Source organism: Pelodiscus sinensis, chromosome 2 (assembly GCF_049634645.1).
Source record: "Pelodiscus sinensis isolate JC-2024 chromosome 2, ASM4963464v1, whole genome shotgun sequence".
Taxonomy (NCBI): Eukaryota; Metazoa; Chordata; order Testudines; family Trionychidae; genus Pelodiscus; species Pelodiscus sinensis.
Window position 1 is genome coordinate 60,714,939 of NC_134712.1, and position 23,205 is coordinate 60,738,143.

The 23,205-nt window shown below is 40.4% G+C and overlaps 1 protein-coding gene across 8 annotated transcripts in view; it reads right to left on the reverse strand.

The window, feature by feature from the left end:
- NKAIN3 (sodium/potassium transporting ATPase interacting 3) overlaps window positions 1-23,205 on the reverse strand; it is a 501,823-nt gene that overhangs the window by 276,296 nt on the left and 202,322 nt on the right. The gene's annotated exons all lie outside the window — the stretch shown is intronic.

Here is a 23,205-nt window from a genome sequence, read left to right on the forward strand (position 1 = left end):
ATTAGAGGGAACCTTGCTGGCAGCCTTGGTTTTGGAGCTGATTTGGGCGTTCTAGTCCATACCGGTGCAAAATACGAAGTACACAAGTGCCATCTGTTACACTAATATTGATGCTCCCCAGCTTGAATTTGTCAGTTTATGGACAAGGTTGACCGTTGTACTCATCTTGGGAGCTACCTTCTTCAGATGGCTGTGGAATGTTAACATGTGAGTCAGCTTCACACAGGGGCTACAGCTACAGCTACATTTTTTTCATAAGCTTTCGGAAAAGCTTATGAAAAAAATGAGGAAAAACAGCTCTTGTGCAAGACAGGGGTTTTGCACCAAAAGGAGCCATCTACACAGCTCTTTTTTGTGCAAAAGCCTCTTGCTCAAAAGCAGCTGCTAATTAATTATGCAAATGAACTGCAGAAATATTCCAGCTGCAAGAAGGCTACCGTGTAGCCATAGCCTGAGATAGGAGAGCGGTCATGCCATTGAAGTATTGCTGCAGAAAGTCACTTTCAGAGCACACTTAGTGCTCCTGTTATCAAGATGGAATACAGTGACTCTTATTTTGTGAAGATTTGGATTGTGCCTTCATTTCCAGAAAAAAATTCCTTTGTTATGTTTAGGTCTCTATTCAAGGTGGACTGTAGGTTGCTGAAGATGGTTGTTTGCTTTCCTGAATGCATGGCCATCCATATATGCAAAGTTGTACGATTTCATTGGAAACTTGTTACTCAAATTCATGAGATTAACTTTGTGCACTCTAAAAATTAGGCTAATTATACGATATTGTAGCATAATGGCAATTTCACTTCAATTAAGCTTCGGTTGCTATTTTTAATATAAACCTCTGTTTTTCTAGGGGGTAAAATTTGATGCTTTGCTCTTAAATGCACTTTTCACGCAAGAATCTCAGAATATTTAACAAACATGAATAAATTTATTCTCACACTATCTCTATGGGTATGACTACACTAGCCCCCAGTTTGAACTAGGGTGGCTAATGTAGGCATTCGAATTTTCAAATGAAGTCTGGGATTTAAATATTCCGGGCTTGATTTGCATGTTCCCGGGCAGGCGCCATTTTTAAATCCCCTTTTTAAATCATTGCAGGAGGAGTAACAGTTAATCCGAACTAAAGACTTAGTTCGGATTAACTTCTGACTGCCACATGTAGCCACGGGGCAGTCAGTTCGAACTAAGGCGATTTAAAAATGGCGCCCACCCGGGAACATGCAAATGAAGCCTGGGGTATTTAAATCCCAGGCTTCATTTGCAAGTTCGAATGCGTACATTAGCCACCCTAGTTTGAACTAGGGGGCTAGTGTAGACATACCCAATGAGATAGGCAAGTAGCTTTCACCAGAATAAGCATTTTGTCTTGGATCATACCAGAAGTCTGTGGCAAAGCCAGGAACAGAATATAGTTCTCCTCACTCCTAATTGCTTAGTTTAGGCCATTCTTTAAGCATAAAACTACTTTTGGCTGTACAGTAATGAGTCTATTTTAAAACAGGTCCACTCAGTAGTGCACATAAAACTTTATATGTTCAATTTAAGTACACAGATAACCAGATGTGAATGCAAATCAGATATGTGCCCAAGTAAAAGGTTCTTGAATGCATCCTGCGAGGGAGTAGAAAAAGGAGGGCCCAGCATCCGAGGAGTTAAAATAATGCTTTGGGGCCCAGTTAGCCCCACCCCACTTTGTCTGCAACCACCAGGTCTGGAGGCATGAGAAAAGGAAGGAGCCTGTCTCAGTTTGGGGCTCCCAAGCAAGGAAGCAGGAGCCCAGTTCAGCAGTCTAATGACACAAACCAGATCCTGTCTGCTCAGCAGCCATGGAAGCAAATGCGCCCCCACATCTACCCCTCTGGGAAAAGGGGGGAATTTACTGAGAAGCCCCAACTAGAGGGAATCTGGACTCTTGGAGCCATGCCCCAAATTTAAGGACTTGAGTAGGGAGTGGATCACAGTTCCTAGGCCTGGAGCACAGCTATCACTAGGCTACTCAGACAACAACCACACATCCATTTTGAATCAATCTGTATCTTTACCACAAACTACATTTGATGTATCCTGGAACTATTTTTAAGTACATTTAAGGCTTGATTTTAAAAAATGCTGAGCACCTACAACTCCAAACTAAAGACCTGGTGAGCTGCAGGGTTATAGATAGTCTGGGAGCACAATAATAAAATCACATTCTGTAGCCAAATTAGTGACAGAACAGTAAGGTTTGTAAAAATCTATCAAATCATAAACCTACCAAATCATAATTTCAATGGTGTCATCCTCTGCATGATGAAAAGGGAAGTTCAACAACCCCCACCATGGCAACTCCAAGATTTCCAATTGATAGAAATGTTGATAGTGTAGTGTTGTTGGAAGTGGGTCAAGATGGGTTTTATTTGAAAGCCCTTCCTCTCGTGAGCACAAGAGAACTAAGCATGACACACATAGAACAATTATATTCATATATATTTGAGAAAATATACAAGAATCAACATTTTAAAAAAATTATCCATTAACACAGGAATGAATTGCTCACATAAAAGACACTGATCTTTGGCAATCCTAGGAAAGTCAGTCTGCACACGCAGGACCGAAAACATTCCCTCAAAGTAATCTCCATCTCGTGTTCTACTGCTCGATACATTGTCGCACTGATCTTCATCTGCTCTGCACACTAATATTTCCAAAGAAGGCAGACTATTGGCCAAACATGTGCAGGGTGGTGATCTTCTGGTTTCTGCACATAGGCTTCGGTTATCTGAATGATTGTTTCAGGAGCACATGCTTTTTCACAAATACCTGATGTGCTCAGTCCATCCTCCCACCTCCATCAATTCTCAGTATGGGAAAGTAGTTGTGGATGCACTTCCAGAACCATTCCACTGCTTTTTGGTTTGCCTTCTTCATAGCAGGTATAAAAGCACCCCCAACTAATGCTAATTTTTCTGTGTGAACTGAGTTATCAGTGGAGCTAGCCGATATGACTGGCAATACGCATACACTGGTCTTTCAGTCTGGAGCCTTATGTAGAGTCAAGTTAAAGGCCCAGATCCTAAAATTATGCTGTATGGTCTTCAAATGAATCTCCATACTCATGGATTTTTTTCTTCCCGCAATAACCAAGGGAGATCAAGATTAGTGAATGCAGAGAGATCTACTATAGTCAATGTAATGGTGCTCCATTGAAAACTGGATTTTTCAATTCAGAATTTCTGGCCTTTGGTAGGAAAGTGAGGGAAACAAGAAAGTCCTTTCAAGGAATGGTTCTTTGCTGGTCCAGACCACACTTGAGACTCGGACTGGTCCTTATTAATGTGCTTGTGATAGCAAACCATAACAGTAGCATGAAATAGCATGTTATGTCTTCAAAGAAGTATTGGGAACACAAAATATAAGTCTGCCTTTGATTAGGTGTGGTGGAAGATAAAACTGTTCCTTCAATTCCATACAGTGAAGAATCACATTTGTACCTGCAGTTTCCAGGTGGAGTACTTTGTTGTAATCAGTGGAGGAGTGGCAGTTATGCATAAGCTGCATGAGCAATTTGCTATGGGTTGTGAAAAGGACAAATCATATTGCAGAACAGGAGGGAGATGCGGGGGGGGGGAGGAAGGAAGGTAAGTGTCTGTGAATTGATGATATTAGAGGTGGGGAGAGTGGGATGTTTGTGAGTTAATGGTATTAGAGGTGATTTGTCCTTTTCATATGTGTTCATTTTTTTAATTGTATCCTTTGGTATATATGGTTGTGACTACTTTCTTCCACTATTTGATCTGAGGAAGTGGGTCTGGCCCACGAAAGCTCATCATCTAATAAACCATCTTGTTAGTCTTTAAAGTGCTACATTGTCCTGCATTTTGCTTCAGCTACCCCAGACTAACACGGCTACATTTCTATCACTAGATCACATGGTGTTCTTTTTTCAGGTTTGGTATAAGCTATAGATCCCCGAAGCTCCCATGTACTGTGGGACCAAATTCTTTTCCATACAAATTTAACAGCTGCAAACAGTTTCTTCGTTTTAGTGTTGATATCAGCACTTTCTTCTCATTTTCAAAGTTCCATGTCTTTTGCAGCTTTTAAAGATATGTGCTGTGATTCATTTCATGTGCTGTGGATAGGATTGCTACAAATTATGTCCCTATCCCACAGTTAATCTTCAATAAATGTTTTAAGAGTCTTTCTGCTAAGCATTTTTTCCTCTTCAGTCTTTTCAAAGCACATATTTTTTCTGTACTTATCCTCTGCATCAGCCATCACTACCACTTTCCCAATCATTACAGCCAATGTGAGGCAATTTATGAACTCCAGATGAGTGGCACAGTTTACAGTAGTAAAATCAGTAATTGTTTCTGTTGCTTTTACCTTTTGATGCATCTCACTCTTAGGGCGGCGCTTGACGTGGTATGCAGTGGCCTATGCCCAGGGGTCTTGTGGATTAACGTACCCACTTTATTTCCCATGCAGCGTTCTTAATAAGAGTGACTGCTTCAGACAGTTTCTCACCAGTTTCATGTATTGAAAGTTGTGCTTAATGGATACCTTCAGGCTTCCAACATACAACGGAAGTGCACTTCTCAAAGTGTATGCCACAGAACCTAGTATAAATAAAGTCTCCAAGAGCTGGCACTTTTCCTGGCTCATTGAACTTCTTCCTAATGCTTAAAAGTGTTTCATTTCCAGCCTTGCCACATTCAGTTTATGGGAGCACTTCTAGCATGTAAGGTGCTACAAAGCGTTATGTTTAACCAGGTCCTTCAGAGTATTTTCAAAAGAATAAGCTATTAGTTAATATTCTTCATCTCCCCATTGATGTCTAAAAATGATCAAGACCAGAGTAAAAACAATGATGCTATAATTACTTTGGGATCGTAATGAATTATGTTATGTAACTATATGCATATATAGTCTTTGGATGGATTCCAGCAATTGCTGGCTGCATGCTGGCATCTTAACCAGTGTCGTCTTATAATTCGTTTGGCATAGTAAACAAAGCTGTTGATCAATACCATTGAACTGCTTCTTTCTTTTGCTGATGGTGGAAACTTAACTTCATTTAGAGCAAGCTGTAACATTAAAATAATTAATCAGATATTTTGCTCTGAGTGTGAACTCATCATACATTACTGACAGTCAAGGACCACAACCAGGTCCACCGATGGCGGGAACAGTGGTTGCTGGAGCCCTTTAAATAATTGTTGGTGTGCCAGACGGTATGCTCAGGGCAGCTCTGAGGGCTCGTTTGCGAGAAGGGCGGCAGCACAGCACTCTCTGGGCAGCGCTGAGGGCTGCTGTCGCCGCCCCACCCCTTCTCCCTGAAGCCCCGCCCTTTTGGGGACCACGGAGCCACTACCTGCCCACCGTGCCCAGGGGCCCAGCAAATCTGTCAGGTTACCTGGTTACAACTTAACTTTGCACAGGCTGCATGTTCGACAAGCCTGTCTTAAGGTATAATTTAACAAGTTGATTTTTAAACAACAGGATTCATAGGCAAGAGTGAGAAGTAGGAATCCCCTTCTGCCGAACCACTGAGGGTGTTAACTCACTGGCACTGCCCGTACCTTTTTGCAGTCACTTGCTCACAGAATTATACAGCCAAGACTAATTGTTTATATTCCAAATTATTTCCTTATCTTCATGTGTATTGCTTTGTAATTTCTATTATGAATCTCACTTTGTTATATTCTGCCAATATTCATATTTCTAGCTCCCTCTGTGTTAATTTTGTATCTTAAGCGTTGTTTAGAGTTCCTCCAAATTTTATCTAATTATTTGTCAATTTCATTAGTAAGCTGGGATTTTTTCCCACAGACCATTTGTGAAAATATTAACTACAAGGAGACACAACAGATTCTGCATTAAAACTAAATGTCTCTTTGTAACTCAGTCCTCTGCTGTTTAATATTACCTTTCAGTAATAGGCCTTCAGCTAATTTTCACACTCTCTGACAGTTCAAATTCAAGATTGCTGGAATGATTTGAATATTTTCTGTGTGAGTAGGTATTAACTGAACCTGTATAAATCATAAGAGGCCAATTACTGAACAATGGAAATCCTTTTGATGTTATTTGTGTAATTGTATCAATATAATGGAATCCTAACAAATAAAGCACTGTAATGAAAGCAGTCAGTTTAAAAGTGAAAACCCCGAAAATTTCTAACACAGGAGAAACTGCTGGTGACAAGGAAGTTTTGCATGAGTGACATTTGAGCATCTGGCCTGATATGTTACATGCAGTACCAGCACAAGCAATATTCTAATCTACTCAACTCTTAAACCATGGCTGACTTACTCCAAGTTGACAGTTCAAAACTGAGTCACCAGCCCAGCTATGAAAACCTTATCCTCCGGGGAGAGTGATTCTCCATCCATTGAGATCAATAGTAAAGTTTCCATTGGCTTTCGTATGTCCAGCTTCAAGCTGAAGCTGCAGTATTTATTATTCTCTCCCCACACCTAGTCTAAAGACTTTTCTCAAAAAAACCCTTTTCTGGAGTTTCAGAGGAACATTCTCTCTCTTCAGCTGCTGAAGCAATCTAAGAACTACCATTAGCAAGAAAAGAAACTCAATGATACCATGAAAATCATTGGTAATAACTGCAGCATTTCAAAATACCCCTTTGAAAAGTATGTCACCAGGATATTAAGCCAGAGACCTGTACTGTTGCATTGTTTTTTGTTTTGTTTTTAGATAACATGCAGACAGCATCAATTTCTCATTCAAAATCATCCAAGGAAGAGCTGTATAAATCCTGAAGGTTAAAGAAAAGGTATACAAACACCACACATAACTCTTTGATCATTTAAAAGATTAAAGTCTCATATAGTTTTATTCTGAACAGAAAATATTATTGAGCTTATTCTCACTATGGGTGCGTTTACACAGCAGGGCCTAACTCGAAACAAGTTACACAGATTGAGCTAAGTCAATTGTGTAGCTTATTTCAAAATTCGGAGCATCTACATAGCACTTATTTTGAAATAGATCACTCTTCCTCCAACTTCCCTTACTCCTCATTACAGGAGTTATATGGAGTGTTACTTAATTGTCAACACAGACTTCTATGAATCTTTAAATCCATTTGTATTTAGATCAACGGAACTTAAACTATTTAATGCATGTTTAATCTCTCCAGTTTGGGACTCTCTGTTTCAGCAACTTCTACGGTCCGGCAGGACCACAGATGTTGCTATACTAAGAGAGTCCCAGCGGCTTGGAGCAGAGGGCCAGCTGGGAGTCTGGCGGTGGAGGGAACAGTGTCTGAGTCAGTATTTTCAGCAATAAATAACATTACATTATGTGATCATCTGTGCAATTGACGGACTTGACTGAACTCGCTCCAAACTTCAAAGCCCTTGTCCAGCCAGAGGGCCTTGTCACTTTCCCCACTGATAGTTTTATATTATTCATACATTCTATTTTAAATTTGTGTTGCTGTATATAGTTATATTTTTAGTAACGATATTAGAGTTTAACAGGTATTTCACAATAATTCATGATTATTTTGTGAATACACGCATAGGTGTACTTGTTATTGGCAGGCCTGCGGATAGGTATTTCTGGAGCCAGGACACCACAATAAATCCCCCGTCCCACACACTTGGATGCAACCGTAAGCCCCTTGTCCCCAACATGAAAAAACCCTATGTGCTATCCCTCAATCAGAGGACCCTGTAGCCATTCGCAGCCCCAACGCCTACCTGCCTGGCTCCTTACTCCCAGATATGCTAATTAACTTTGCCGCCACCCCTCTGCTCTTTTCTCTTCCCAGCCTGGCACCTCCCAGCTATCCCCAGCCTGGTGCTTCCACCAGTGAGCCCTCACTCTGCTCAGTCCCATTCCCGGCTCCACTCCCAGCACTTGGCTCCTTCTCTTCCCAGCTAAGCTCTCCTCTTCCCGCTCACTCACACGATTACAAAGTTGAAGTGATGGCCACTGCCACCAGGCCAGCTCCTTCCCCTGGCTCTGCCTTTCCAGTGCAGCAGGGGAGCTGCTGCCCTGACTTACCTTCTGGCTACCCAGAGCCCCTCTTGTCCTGACACTCTGGCAATGTAAAAGGGCCTATGTCTCCCAGCTGTTTCTATTGTGGCAGTAGCCAGAAGCCCCTGGGAAATTGTCCCCTTTGCCCTCCTCCCGTCGGCGGGTCTGGACCTGTCCACCAAGCTCACCAGGGCCTGTGAACTAGGAGCTGCTGTGAGGGGCTCTGGATGACACTATTCCGTCATTTCTCTGCTATACACACAGTTTTCATTCTTAGTTATAAAGACTCCCAGAGCACAGGCTGCACTCAACCCATCTCAATCTACCCCCACTGAACCCACATGCAGAGATCCAGCAGCAAGGCTTGTTCCCCTCCTGTCTGTACCCACCCTCACAACTAATCTCATCCCATAGAAATACAGCCTGGCCAGCTCCACTCTCCTCTTTGCCCAACCCCACTGCCACCTACCTCAGCTCAGCCCTTAGCAATCTAACACCAACGCCTGCTCCCCCTCCACTCTCTAACCCAGACATGCATGTGTTTAAAAGCAACAGAGAGCACTAAAGTTCCCTGCAGTCGCTGCTGTGCTACCATAGCAGTGCTATTTAAAATAAACCCAACAAGGCACCAGTCCCGGACCTCCCTTAAGTCCCCCTTAAATTGCCCTCTTTGCCCCCCCTCCATTGATAGTCCTGGTATTAGACAGATTTGACTCATGGAAGACAAAGAGTTCATGTATACTAAGTGTTATTTTCTTTCAAACTCTGAAACTTATGTTAAACAATCCACAAACCCCAAAAGGCTGAAAAGATTTTTGAATATGTGTATCTATATGCAGATATGCCTCAATTAAAATAATTGCATTTGCCAAAACTCATTCAAAACTTGAAACAGTTGTCTGAAAGTGTTTGTAATGCAAATATTTGCCTCTCTTTGACTTTTTATCTTAATACTTTCCCAAAGTCTCAGATAAATTACTTCTTGGAGGTTATTTTGAGGTTATATAGTGGTTTGATTTTATTTTTCACTTAATGCAGTAAAAATATAAGCAATATAAAATGCAGGACTATGTAGCACTTTAAAGACTAACAAGATGGTTTATTAGATGATGAGCTTTCGTGGGCCAGACCCACTTCCTCAGATCAAATAGTGGAAGAAAATAGTCACAACCATATATACCAAAGGATACAATTAAAAAAATGAACACATATGAAAAGGACAAATCACATTTCAGAACAGAAGTGGGATGGGGGAGGGGGGGAAAGAAGGTGAATGTCTGTGAGTTAATGATATTAGAGGTGGGGATATTAGCTCACAGACATCTATTAGAGGTGATAATTGGGGAAACTATCTTTGTAATGGGTAAGGTAGTTGGGGTCTTTGTTCAACCCCCCGCAGAGAGTGTCGATTTTAGCATGAATGCCAGTTCAGAGGATTCCCTTTCAAGTGCAGATTTGAAAGTCTTCTTGAGTAGGATGCATGTGGTTAAGTCATTGAGACAGTGTCCTTTCTGTTTGAAATGGCAAGAAACTGTTTTTTCTTTGTGATCCTGTCTAATGTCTGTTTTGTGGGCATAGATTCTTTGGCGAAGTGTCTGAGATGTTTGTCCAATGTACATAGCAGACGGACACTTTCGGCACATGATAGCATAAATTATATTTCTGGATGTGCAGGAATATGTATTCTTGATCTTATAACTCACTTGGTTAGGCCCAATAATGGTGTCAGCAGAGTGAATATGTGGACAAAGCTGGCAACGGGGTTTGTTGCAAGGGAAAGTACCAGGGTTAGTATTAGTGTGGTATGTCCTGTGGTTGTTGGTAAGAATCATCTTGAGGTTAGGTGGTTGTCTATAGGAGACTATGGGTCTGTCTCCCAGAGCTTCTTGGAGTTTAGTGTCCTGTTCCAGTATAGGCTGTAATTTATTGATAATGTTTTTGACAGGTTTAAATTGGGAGCTGTAGGTGATGACAAGTGGTGTTCTATTGTTGATTTTCTTGGGTCTGTCTTGTAGTAGATGGTTTCTAGGTATTCGTTTGGCTCTTTCAATTTGCTTTTTTATTTCTCCGGGTGGGTAGTTGAGGTTTATAAATGCTTCAGAGATCCTGAAGTTTCTGGTCTCTGTCAGTGGGGTTAGAGCAGATGCGGTTGTATCGAAGGGCTTGGCTATAGCTGATGGATCGTATGGTGTGTGCTGGATGGGAGCTGGAAGCATGTAGGTAACTGTATGAGTCGGTGGGTTTTCTGTAGAGGGTGGTGTCTAATTTTTCATTGTTGATTTGTACTGTGGTGTCCAGGAAATGGATCTCTCGTGTGGAATGGTCCAGGCTGAGGTTAATGGTGGGGTGTAGGTTGTTGAAATCTCTGTGGAATATCTCCAGTGTTTCTTGGCCATGTGTCCAGATCATAAAGATGTCATCGATGTAGCCTAAGTAGAGAAGGGGTAAAAGGGGACGGGAGTTGAGGAAACGTTCTAGGTCAGCCATAAAGGTATTAGCATACTGTGGGGCCATGCGTGTACCCATGGCTGTGCCGCTGATCTGGAGGTATAAGTTGTTCTCAAACTGGAAATAATTGTGGGTGAGAACAAAGTTACATAGGTCTGCTATCAGGTTGGCAGTGGTGTCCTCTGGGATAGTGTTTCTAATTGCTTGTAATCCATCTTCATGTGGGATGTTGGTGTATAGTGCTTCTACATCCATGGTGGCAAGGATGGTGTTATTGGGGAGGTTATCGATGTTTTGTAGTTTCCTTAGGAAGTCAGTAGTGTCTCGGAGATAGCTGGGGGTGTTGGTTGCGTAGGGTTTGAGGAGAGAGTCTACAAAGCTGGATAGACCAGTAGTGTGTGTGCCAATACCAGAGATGATGGGGCATCCGGGGTGTCCAGGTTTATGGATCTTGGGAAGCAGATAGAAAAGTCCTGGTCGGGGGTCAGAAGGTGTTTCTGTGTGGATTTCTTCCAGAGTAGCTGTAGGGAGGCTTTTAAGGAGACAGAGTAATTTCTTTTGGTATTCCGAGGTGGGATCAGAGGAGAGAGGTTTGTAAAATGTGGTGTTGGAGAGTTGTCTGGTTGCCTCTTGGTTATAGTCGGTCTTATTCATAATGACCACAGCACCACCTTTGTCAGCTGGTTTGATTATAATGTCCAGGTTGTTTTTGAGACTCTGGACGGCATGTTGTTCAGCGCAGCTGAGATTGTGTGTCGTTTGTTGTTGTTTGCGAATAATGTCAGTCTGTGCTTTGTTGCGGAAGCTTTGTATATAGAAATCCAGATTGTAATTCCGACCGTCAGGGGGAGTCCATGTAGAATTATTCTTCCTTTTGTGTTGATAGGGAGGATCTGGTAGGTCAGATTGGTGTTAATTGGTGGTTTGGAAATATTCTTGGAGGCGGAGGCGGCGAAAAAAAGTTTCAAGGTCACCACAAAATTGTATCCAGTTTGTGGGGGACGTGGGGCAAAAAGAGAGACCCCTGGACAAGACAGACTCTTCTGCTGGATTGAGTTTGTAGCTGGAGAGGTTAACAATATTATCCGGTGGGTTGAGGTTGTTGCTGTTGTAGCCTGTGGTGTGGAGCAGTTTGGAAAATTTATTGTCTTTTCTTTGTTGTAGGGAATAGAAGCGTGTATAGTAGATTTCTTGTCTGGTGGAACAAAAGTCTTGCAAGGTGTCAGTCAGTATGGATGTTTGTCTTGAGATGAGACTCTCTAAGTTAGAAATGTCATTCTTGATGTTTTTCTGTTTCTTGTATAAAATACTTATCAGGTGATTTCTTAATTTCTTGGATAGTGTGAGGCAGAGTCTTTCACTGTAGCCAGTATAGTATGTTTATCTTAATAGATTGTTCACTTTCAGTCCTTTGGGTACGATGTCCATGCTAAAATTCGACACTCTCCGTGGGGGGTTGAACAAAGACCCCAACTACCTTACCCATTACAAAGATAGCTTCCCCAATTATCACCTCTAATACCATTAGCTCACAGACATCTATCTTTCCCCACCTCTAATATCATTAACTCACAGACATTCACCTTCCTTCCCCCCCCCCATCGCCCTTCTGTTCTGAAATGTGATTTGTCCTTTTCATATGTGTTCATTTTTTTAATTGTATCCTTTGGTATATATGGTTGTGACTATTTTCTTCCACTATTTGATCTGAGGAAGTGGGTCTGGCCCACGAAAGCTCATCATCTAATAAACCATCTTGTTAGTCTTTAAAGTGCTACATAGTCCTGTATTTTGTTTCAGCTACACCAGACTAACACAGCTGCATTTCTATCACTATAACCAATATAGACACTTAATATATTTCACAGTATTGTAGGTGTTCATTGAACACCTTGTGGTATTTCTCTGGAGTCAAGACCTTGACTATATCTTGACCAAGAAATTTACGCTTTGACAAAAAATAATCGACAACCCTTGCTCCAAGTCCTACTCATTGTCCCTTCTGGTCCTTCAGTCTTATCTGACCTCCTGCACATTGCGGATCATAGAAGCTCTTCCACCCACACCTACAATGGGACCATAACCTCTTGCTCAGTTACTGAAGTCTTCAAATCTTGACTTAAAGACTTCAAGTTACAGAGAATCTATCATTTACTCTAGTTCAAGTGATGCAGGCACTGAGTTGCAGAAGAAGGCAAAAAAGATGCTGAGCATGTGGGCTAGACCCACTAGCCAGGTATTTAGGAGAGAATTTTCTGTTCTAACTCCCTTTCCAGTGTACCACCTCCAACCATTAGAGATATTTGCTAATAGCAGACAAGATAGCCTACAAAGGCATACTGCCTATCTTATTATAACATCCCCTCCATTAATTTATCAGCCTCGATCGGACAACATGTAACAACTTTTGCCCCCTTCCCCCCCTACTGTGCTTGGAAAGCTGATTCAAACTTCACTCCTCTGGTAGTTAAAAACCTTCGTCTAATTTCAAGCCTACATTTTGTTCTTGTGTCAACATTATCATCTCTTCCTCCCTGGTGTTTATCCCTCTGATGTATTTATAGAAAGCAATTATATCTCCCCTCATCCCTCGTTTAGTTGGGCTAAATAAGCAAAACTCTTTAAGTCTTCTCTCACAAGGTAGGCTCTTCATTCCAGTGATCAAAACTCTTTAAGTCTTCTCTCACAAGGTAGGCTCTTCATTCCAGTGATCATCCTAATAGCCTGTCTCTACACATGCTCTAGGTTCAACTGATTTTTCTTAAACGTGGGAGACAAGAACTGCACACAATATTCAAGATGAGCTCTCACCAGTGCCTTGTACAATGGTAATAATAATATTTTCCTATTTCTCTTGGCAATACCTCACCTGGTATCCTGTGACCCATCAATGCCCCATGTCTCTCTTCCTCTGTCACCTCCAACTGATACAAGAGTTTACATCACCATCTTATAACAAAAACTCTTGTTAGTCCCCAAGTGCATGACCTTGCATGTTGCATGATTTCATTTCAATTCTATTACTCCAGTTTTCACGGACATCCAAAACGTATATGATATTCTGGGCCACCTCTGTATTGGCAATACCTCCCAACATTGTGTCCTCAGAAAATTTTACTAACTTTCTACCACTTTTGTACCAAGTCACTAATGAAAATGTTAAATTGATCCTAAGACCGACAGTTCCCCTTTCAGCATGACCTGCTGTAGTTTCCCCTTTAACCAGTTATTTATGTACCTTTCTATTCTTGTATTAATCGCTACTTTCTTTGATTTAACTAATAATTTACCATGTGGAATTGTATCACATACTGTACAGAAATCCAGATAGATTAGATCTAATAGATTTACTTTAAAGGAAATAGTACTATATTTTTTTATTTTTTTCCCATTAGAAATTAAGCACACATGACACACATAGGATTGGACACATCAAAAGTCCTCCAATTACCCATAGAACTGGTAGCAGCACACTTGGCTGCAGGGAAAATTTACACACACCTGTCAGAAAACAGGAAGATAGTTATTATATGAACTCATTCATTAACTTTATTTCGTGCCGGAATTGCCAACTAATTATTATGATGAATTTTGTGTTAGTACCATCTAGCCATAGGGAAATGAATTAAAATTGCTGTTTCATGTCATAAATGTCACCATGCAGATGTCATATTGCTAACATTTTCATCCACTAATAACTTGACCTGAATTTGACCCACTGATTTAGGGATTAAAGGTTCTGCACCCCCAGCACCAACTTCCAGTGTTAGGAAACAACACAAAGCTTTGTGAAAAGTCATGCACATGAAATGGGAATGGAAAATTCACTCTTAAATGTCCTCTATCTCTGTAGATCAACACTGCATCATTAAAGCCATAGCAAGTCTTCCAGTGTTGCACTTCTGGTGCTATAAAATTGCTAGTTATAAATTAGTCTTCAAAAAATCAATAGCTGTACATTAGTATCTTTATATCATCTTTCATTTTATACAATTTCCTAAGTACCTAGTAACTTTCTAGCTTCAATATTTATTATTTTTTAATTTACATATGCAAATTATTTATTGTTAAATTGTACAAGATAGTCAAGTCACTGGCTCATCTTTGGTGTGAAATAATGTTTTACAAGAAGCAGTGAATTCAGAACCTGGATTAGGCAATATACATAATTTAAGAATTTTGTAGATGTCTACAAAGATGATCTGTATCCCGGATGAGAAGAACAGAGTTGTGCTTTGTGTAATTATTTTTATTTATTTATTTAAATATTTTTACTCCGCCTCTTTTTTAAAATATTTGAGGCGGCTTACAAAAATTTTTAACACACAATACAAATATATATAAAAATGTAAAATACGAGACCCCAGAGGGACATAAAACCTGCTAAAAATATTGAGAAGAGGAACATACACGTATAGACTCAAACACCAATAAAAGCACGAGTAAAAAGGGTGGCTTTAGCCTGACTCCAAAACAATGTTAGCATTGGCGCCATACGACTATCCCAAGGAAGAGAATTCCACAGCCTGGGAGCAAAAACTGAGACGGCCCTGTTCCACGCTGATGTTAATTAGTGTAGGATTGAGTACTGAGTGTTCTGTGTACAACAGAGAAGCCAGGTAGTATAATAGATGACTAAGAGATGTGCTCCATTTATTTACTTTGTGAAGGAAATATTGACATACCTACGACATTCTTCTGACTCTTCAGATCCTTTAATATTGTGAGAACAAAGGGCAGTTGCTATAAACTGGAATATAACTTGTCCCCAAATATGTTCTATTTGAATGACTAAGCCACTAAAATTAAGCTTATGTTACAAAATTAAGTTCATCTTTGCCAAAAGGATGCCAGACATAATAAGTTAAAGTCCTTTTCTCTCTGTGATGTAGTGGGGGTACTGTCTATCTTGTAACCAGATGTTCCCACCTGGCTGTGTTGCTGTGTGTGATTCCCAATGACTCACTCCACGTGTGTATTGGTCGTATACACCTACGTCTCAGCCTGAGCAGGTAACAAGGCTATTCCCAGAGGGAGAGACAAAAGAAGATGGGGGGGGGAGGGAGGGAACCACCAGGTTGAGGGGTAGGGCCTGGGAGTTGGGTGAGTCTCGGCTGGGTTAGGATGAGTAAGGATGTTTTAGACCAAGGAAGGGGGTGACGCCCCTTCCCCCCGAGAGGAATAAGGCTGTCTGCCCTGCCTCCTGTACTAACTTCGCTCCTATGCTACGCTGTATCTCTGAGAAGCAATAAAACCTTCTACTCTACTGGATGGCCGAGAGTCACATCTGGCTGTGGATGGGGGTCCAGGGTCAGGGGCTCCCCGAAGTGCCGTCACACTCCCTATACAACTTACCCTTTTAAAATTTACTGCAATTAAGTAAATACATCTTACTAGATGTATCAAAGTTCTGGCTCAGACCCAAATACAAAAATATCATGTAATAATTATACAATTGCAGGTCAGTATTTAAGAGTGGTGTTTTTTGTTTTTTTAAGAGAAGCACTGAACTTAATGATCCCATGTCTTCAAATTTATTTTAATCCTATGTCACTCACTAGTGATGCAGTCAAGCACTGCCAATTGCCATTTTCTGTTAATTGGAAAGGTAAATAATTCTTTTTGGCAGCCTAAAACAATGTTCTAGTGAAAATAAACTGATCAGAAGCTTTGCTTTTCTGATGCTTTGTTACTATTTCCCTCTGAATCATCTCATCAGACAAAAGGTCTCTGGGTGACAATTTCTTGCACGCAATGCTGTGATTTTAAAATAAGTCAATGGTACTTTGTCTCAGAATGCTACTTGCAAGATATCACAGGATTAGTAAGAAAATAAGAATGAGATAAAATTATGGATAGTTTTTCACCATAACTGGGGATAGAATTGTTGTCTTTTTTCCATCTAGAATTGGAAGGGGAATATGCTCTGAGAGCCATATATGGTGAAGGGGGATTAGTCAGGATTTGTCACTAGAATTGGTTGAAAAAATGCTTTTTTCACCAAACTAAAACTGTTCACTAATTTGTCCAATGTGTGAAAAAAATTTTGGCCAAGTATTTTTAGATGCATGGTTTAAGTGTAATTCATGAATTAGCCAGAAGAGCTGGAGGAGAAGGTGATGATGGTGAATGACTATGGCAGGCCTGGTCAAAATACTGCCCAGGAGCTGGATCAGGCGCACCAAGCCACCAGCTCTAGCCCCCAGACACAATGTGGAGCCCCAGGCTGGCTCCCCTGCTTGCCCCGCAGCCCCACACATGGCTCAGAAAAGCAGCTGCAGGGCCGTTTCTCTCTAAAATCTGAGAGCCTGGAGGGAAAGTTTCAGGCATAACTCCTGCCCCCAGCACAATCCCATTGGCTGGCTTCTGGCCAGAAACTGGCCAATGAGAGCTGTTTGAATAAAAGGCAGCACACAAAGAACCACAGCCCCCTCCCCTCCTGCTCAGTTATTCATACAAGTACATGGTCCTGAAGTTTATGCAGGCACAGGGCAGGCAGTCTAAGAAACTTTTTAAGCTCTGCAGGCATTTAGTCTGCAGGCATGCTGGTTGGGCTGCTGGCTGGTAAGTCTCCTGTCCAGAGCCTGCCTCTGGCACCTCAACCCTTCTCTTCCCCCACCATACAAGATACCCAACCCTCTGCCTCCCTCTTGTACCCCTACCTCCTCCCAGATCTGGGACCCCAATACCCTGTCCCAGATCACAGTCCCCTCCTAACCTAGTTTATAACCCAAACTCCTATACCTCAGTCCTCTGCCCTAGGTTACAATCCAATCCCCTTCATCCCAGGTCCCTGCCCTAGGTCACAACTCCCTCCTGCGCTAGGTCCCATTCCAAAACCCTGCACCCCAGTCCCCTGCCCTAGGTCACAACTGCCTCCTTCACCCAAACCCCACTCTCCCTCCTGCACTCCAATCCCTTACCCCAACCTCCCTTCTGCACCCAACCTTCATCTCAAACCCCCACACCTCCTCCATTAATATCATGGAAGAGTGCGACCCTTGACTACTTTAAAAAATCTTGGAGTCAAAGATTCCCTGTCAAAGATTATTGCCTATCCCTGGACTATGGAGTACTAATATGAATGACCGTTAATATTCATTGTACCACAAAGAGAACAAGAGCATGGAGGACCATATAGCCTGGTAGACAGGGTGCTAACTTAAGCTGCAAAGGACTCACGTTCAGGTTCTTGCTTAAATGATAATAATGTATTATTAGTGGAAGAACTTCAACAGGAAAGGCTGAGAAAGCCCTACTCAAAAGTGTCCAAAACCTAGCATCCTTTCCTGCAATATTGGTGACCCCTGCTCAAATTCCTTCTCCACATAAGGTAGACAAGAAAATTGAACCTGGGACGTCCACCTCTAATCCCTGGGGTTATTATAAGGTTATTATAAGGGGGAAATTTCCTCTGCTCTAGTTAGCTTGTGAATTTATCCCCTTTTAAAATGTCCCAAAAATCTATTTGGAGTTGAAGAAGATTCAAAATTGATTTTTTCAGTTCACCCAGATGTATGTAATTTTTAATTTAGTTTGAACTGAACTGAGTATTTCTTTTTGCTTTTTTTAAGAGTCATAATATAGAATTTTACAAACTTGAGTAAACAAGTAGGGCAATTACAAAATTGCCATGCTCTGATATTTTTTTCACTACAGCATTGGCCCCTTAGATCACTTGAGCTAAGAAAGAAGTTAAAATATGGGTTGCGAAAAAGTTCTCTATAAGGCTATTGTTTCCATTTTCCTTCCTTGCGGCTAGTTTTATTTCCATATTAGTTGAATTTCTGGATACATCTTCCCAACAATCTGGTCCCAAATTTCCAATAGTTCACGTGACACAGTCCAAGAGAAACAACTATTTCCAAGGAAACACCCTGTAATAGACGGTAGATGAATTCATAGATGGGTAAATGGCATCAATAATAAATAACTACTGTTAAAATAAATATATTTAACAAGACGAGACGTAGAACTGTGTGGAATGTAAAGGCCTATTTTTTAATTATACTACTACTGCTAATACTTTTTCTCTATTATTTCCACTGAAATACAGTAAAATGTCAAAAAATATTGAGTAAGGTAGTATGTGAATCCAAAGACACACAATTTAGGAACAGGACAACAAATGTACTGAAAGGATTCTGTTTCAGTCCAACTCCTTCAGATTCTATATAAAGAATCTTTCAAGCCACAAATCAAAGGATAAAGTGAGGGCAAATTCATTCATATACAGCAAGAAGACTGACCCCCTTTGGAAGCAATATGTCTGTAGGCTTAACCGGTAAAAGAAAATGGTGTAGTCTATTTACAGACTGCCACCTGTATCAAACAAATTGAGACAAATTTTGATTGGTCCCATTTGCCTTTAATAGTGGTCAATCAGGACTTTTTTAAAATTCTTTTTCATCTGCTCAGCCAATCAGAGAACTAGGAAGAGTTGACTGAACTTGATCAAACCTCAAAGCTGATTCCGAGATACTGAGCCAAATAAACTCAGCCCACTCTTCCTGCCACTTATGTAATCCGATTGGATAACTGATTATAGTGAGAACAGAATCTGGCCTTGTGTTATTTGGCACCATTTCTGGTATTAAGAAATGAGTTTATGGGGACCTAAAATCAGGAAAACTGCAGTCAGTGCAAATAATCTTTTGGCAAATTTAAATGCCTGTTTTGTGACAATCCCCTACCCCATACAAAAGTTTCAGAGGGGCAGCCATGTTATTCTGTAACTGAAAAAAACTTTAAAAAATAGCAAAGACTACTCCCACTATACAAGTATTTGTTTCTTTTTCCTCAATATTTGTTCCTTTCAGACTTTTAACTTTGCAATGGCTATAATTCATACATAAGTATGCCATCCCTAAGAAGCAATTTTTAATGTAATCAACGCTCATTAGGAGGCTTTGTGGCAGAATTCTCTGTACACAGCTCTCTATTAAAGCTAAATCTGACTTCTTGACAGCTCACAGGTGGAATTATGAAGCTGGCACTGATTGAAGAAATTAATATGGGCTCCTTCACCTTTTTCCTGAAGTAGCTCTCTGTGAATGCAGAGGTGCAAAGTAATGGATTGCTAGTGTGTGGGCTTTGTTTTCAGCAAACCTTCAGTCACTCTGATGCACAATTAATACATGTTTAATATGATTGTATACATCACTGACTCAAGCAGCTGCTAAGCCCGAGTACGTTGCATGGCCTCCAGGGACCTGTGTTCATTTTCAAAATGTCAAGATGTTCTTGGTAGCAAGCTTCAAATAAAAGAAAGGAAATGCTCTTTAGAATAAAAGAGTTTAAATATCACAGTTGTTATGCTGAAAGCTTTTAAAAGGAAAGCAAAACAACCTGAATGTCCTGGAGGCCTATTTTGGCATTCTGCAGAAATTCCTAAGTTTGAGTGGTTTTACACTGTTACAATTGCCTAAAACTACAGGGGTTAATTAATGTCTCTGGAAGTAAAACCAACAGAGCTGTTCAAACTGAAGGTTAATAATTGCTCCCTTTAGCCTCATTTCCTGATTGACCTGCATTGGGCCACAAACTGAGAAGGAATCAGTAATCAGATTCAATGTGTGCCTTTCAGAGAAGTTTCATTTTTCAATTCACCACTATTTGGCTTAATTATTCCTGAAATCAACCAATAACTCAGAATTAGACCCAATGGGGGCATATAGAAGAATCATCTCTCAAGTGACACCTGAAATTTTGAAAAAATCACTGGTCCAATATATTTGTTTCTATTTAAAATCAAGTAATTTCTTGATCTGTCTGAAATAATTCAATGATAAAATAAATTAAAGGATCTAATTTTAGGTCTCATAGTGAACACAAGCCATTTTCTATGATGGGTTTGGATAACAGAAGCTTTATAAGATTCCCTCTTCCAAACCGTACGTACAAAGCAAATAATAGAGCTTACGTGCCTTTCACGTAAAAAAATGGCTACATTTTCACTGTACGTATTTGGTCTGATTCTCATTTATACTCATTTATACTATGGCTCCTTTGCTCCATTCTGGCAGCATAATGTAAAGTGAATGTAAACATTTTTAATATATGTGTCTATATGTTTACATATACAGTTATGTATACGTGTATCTATCTAGCAATACATTGGCTTCAGTGGAACTCAAGTCCTTTAGAAAGGACTTTAAGATTCCATGTTCCTATGGAACATTTTTGTTTTGATAAATTGGCATCCTTTCACAAAAAAAAGTGATTCACTGAAAAATTTCTGACCAGCTCTGGTTAGAGTCAAAATACTAAGTAGATAAAAAGTAATAAGTCGATGAATTTGAAGACAGTCTGTGGGCCACATATGTTCAGTCTTGTTTCTCCTTGCAGCCTGCATTTGAAATGTGTATAATATAATATGGCGTCTGGCTCAGGAGGTTTTCTGATATATAGATGGTCAGATGATAATTAAGTATAAAATGGGATGGAGTAAAAATAAGGCTAACTTTGTAAAGTATAATGTGAATTTTTACATTTGTGTAGTACATTTAAGAGATTCTATGGACTCTGAAAATATTTGGTTATTTATTCAATGGTATCTTCCTGTAACTAGTTATTTTCATATTTTAAGTGCTTAGGGTTTTCTAACAATGTTATTCTTTCCATCCTCCTGAGAAAGAACACAGAATTTGTACCCCAAACTCTGAAAGGTATAATGTCCAGTCCTTAAGCAAACATAATGTGAATGAGCTCAAATTAAACAGACAAGAATGCCAAAAGATTATCTATAAATTATGTTTTAATTTATACTGTGAGTTATTTAAATTTAAATCCTAGCAGTAGGTACAGCATTAGAAACAAAGATCTAAAAGCAAGTCTTGGAGCCACAGAAAAACAAGCTAAAATAAACCAGAGCAGGTGATTTGGGATTTGCATAGGATCATCCTTAGGGACATACTCAAAATGAACAACTGAAGGAGCCCTGAAGTGCAGGTACACTGTTGGTTCATTTGTCTCTGACTAAAATGTCATTCACTCTCACTTCTCTTACTTACCACAGAGTCTATATTTTTAAGTCTCAGACTTCCTCTGCTTATAGGTCAATGATTTTAAGAATAAATTTGGTTCCAACCTGGCAAGGAGAAGGTGACCTGATTTTGTTCTGACATACCCAGGGGTAAATCAAGAATAATGCCTTTGAATCCAAAAGAAGTTATGCATGTGTAAAACCAGTGTAAATGAGAGAAAAATTAGATCCTGTGGGAAAGATCTTCAGCTGGCGTAAAATTCTTATCACTCCTCTGAAGTTCACACAGCTGAGACGTGCCCCCACATGTTCATACTGGCTTCTCTCTCAAATTAAAAGATATCTTATAAAATTCATTTTCTTACAGTAAACGCTTATTAAAACCTCTCCCACCATGGAACGTTATAGTGCAGTTATATTTAGCACTTCAAAAGAAAACCTACAAGTATCTGATCAAAATTCTTATCTTTGTAAGCGGGGGAATGGTCCTTCTATTGTGGGGAACTTTCCTGGCTTCTATACTACCCTGGTGAAATGGACCAGCGAAAGGATCTGAGTCCCTGCTCCCACTTCTTTTACCCAAAGGCCTCCCTGATCCTGAGGGCTCCCCTTCCTTCCACTCTCCTGAGTAGCAGAGTCCTCAAAATCCCCAACCTTGTAGTCACCAGTACCAGATGCCCCAGAAAGGGTGGACCAAAGACAATGATCAAGCAATTTGTCTCCTGCCATCCTTCTCCAGCCTCTGACCAACAGAGGCCAGGGACACCATTTCTATCCCCTGCCTAATAGCCTTTTATGGACTTAACCTCCATGAAATTATCTAGCTTCTCTTTAAACTCTGTTATAGTCCTAACCTTCACAGCCTCCTCTAGCAAGGAGTTCCACAGGTTGACTACATGCTGTGTGAAGAACTTTCTTTTATTAGTTTTAAACCTGCTACCCATTAATTTCATTTGGTGTCCTCTAGTCCTTCTATTATGGGAACTAATAAATAACTTTTCTTTATCGGCCCTCTCCACACCACTCATGATTTTATAGACCTCTATCATATCCCCCCTCAGTCTCCTCTTTTCTAAACTGAAAAGTCCCAGTCACTTTAACCTCTCTTCATATGGGACCTGTTCCAAACCCCTAATCATTTTAGTTGCCCTTTTCTGAACCCTTTCCAAAGCCAAAATATCTTTTTTGAGGTGAGACCACCACATCTGTACACAGTATTCAAGATGTGGGCGTACCATAGTTCTATACAGGGGAAGTAAGATATTCTGTGGCTTATTTTCTATCCCTTTCTTAATAATTCCTAGCATCCTATTTGCTTTTTTGACCGCCGCTGCACACTGTGTGGAAGTTTTCAGAGAACTATCCACGATAACTCCAAGATTTCTTTCCTGACTTGTCATAGCCAAATTAGCCCCCATCATACTGTACGTATAGTTGGGGTTATTTTTCCCTGATGTGCATTACTTTACACTTATCCACATTAAATTTCATTTGCCATGTTGTTGCCCAATCGCTCAGTTTGGTGAGATCTTGTTGGAGTCCCTCACAGTCTGCTTCTGTCTTGACTATCCTAAACAGTTCGGTATCATCCGCAAATGTTACCACCTCACTGCTTACCCTTTTCTCCAGATTTGCTTTAAATTCTATGGGTATTACATGGAAATTGGTTTGACAGTACATCTATTCATGGGCTTTGCTACAAGACCATCCATTTTAGCTAAGTTAATTAAGATTGAAACTGAACTCAATCTCATTTCAGTTTCACAACATTGTCATCTTGTGGGTCT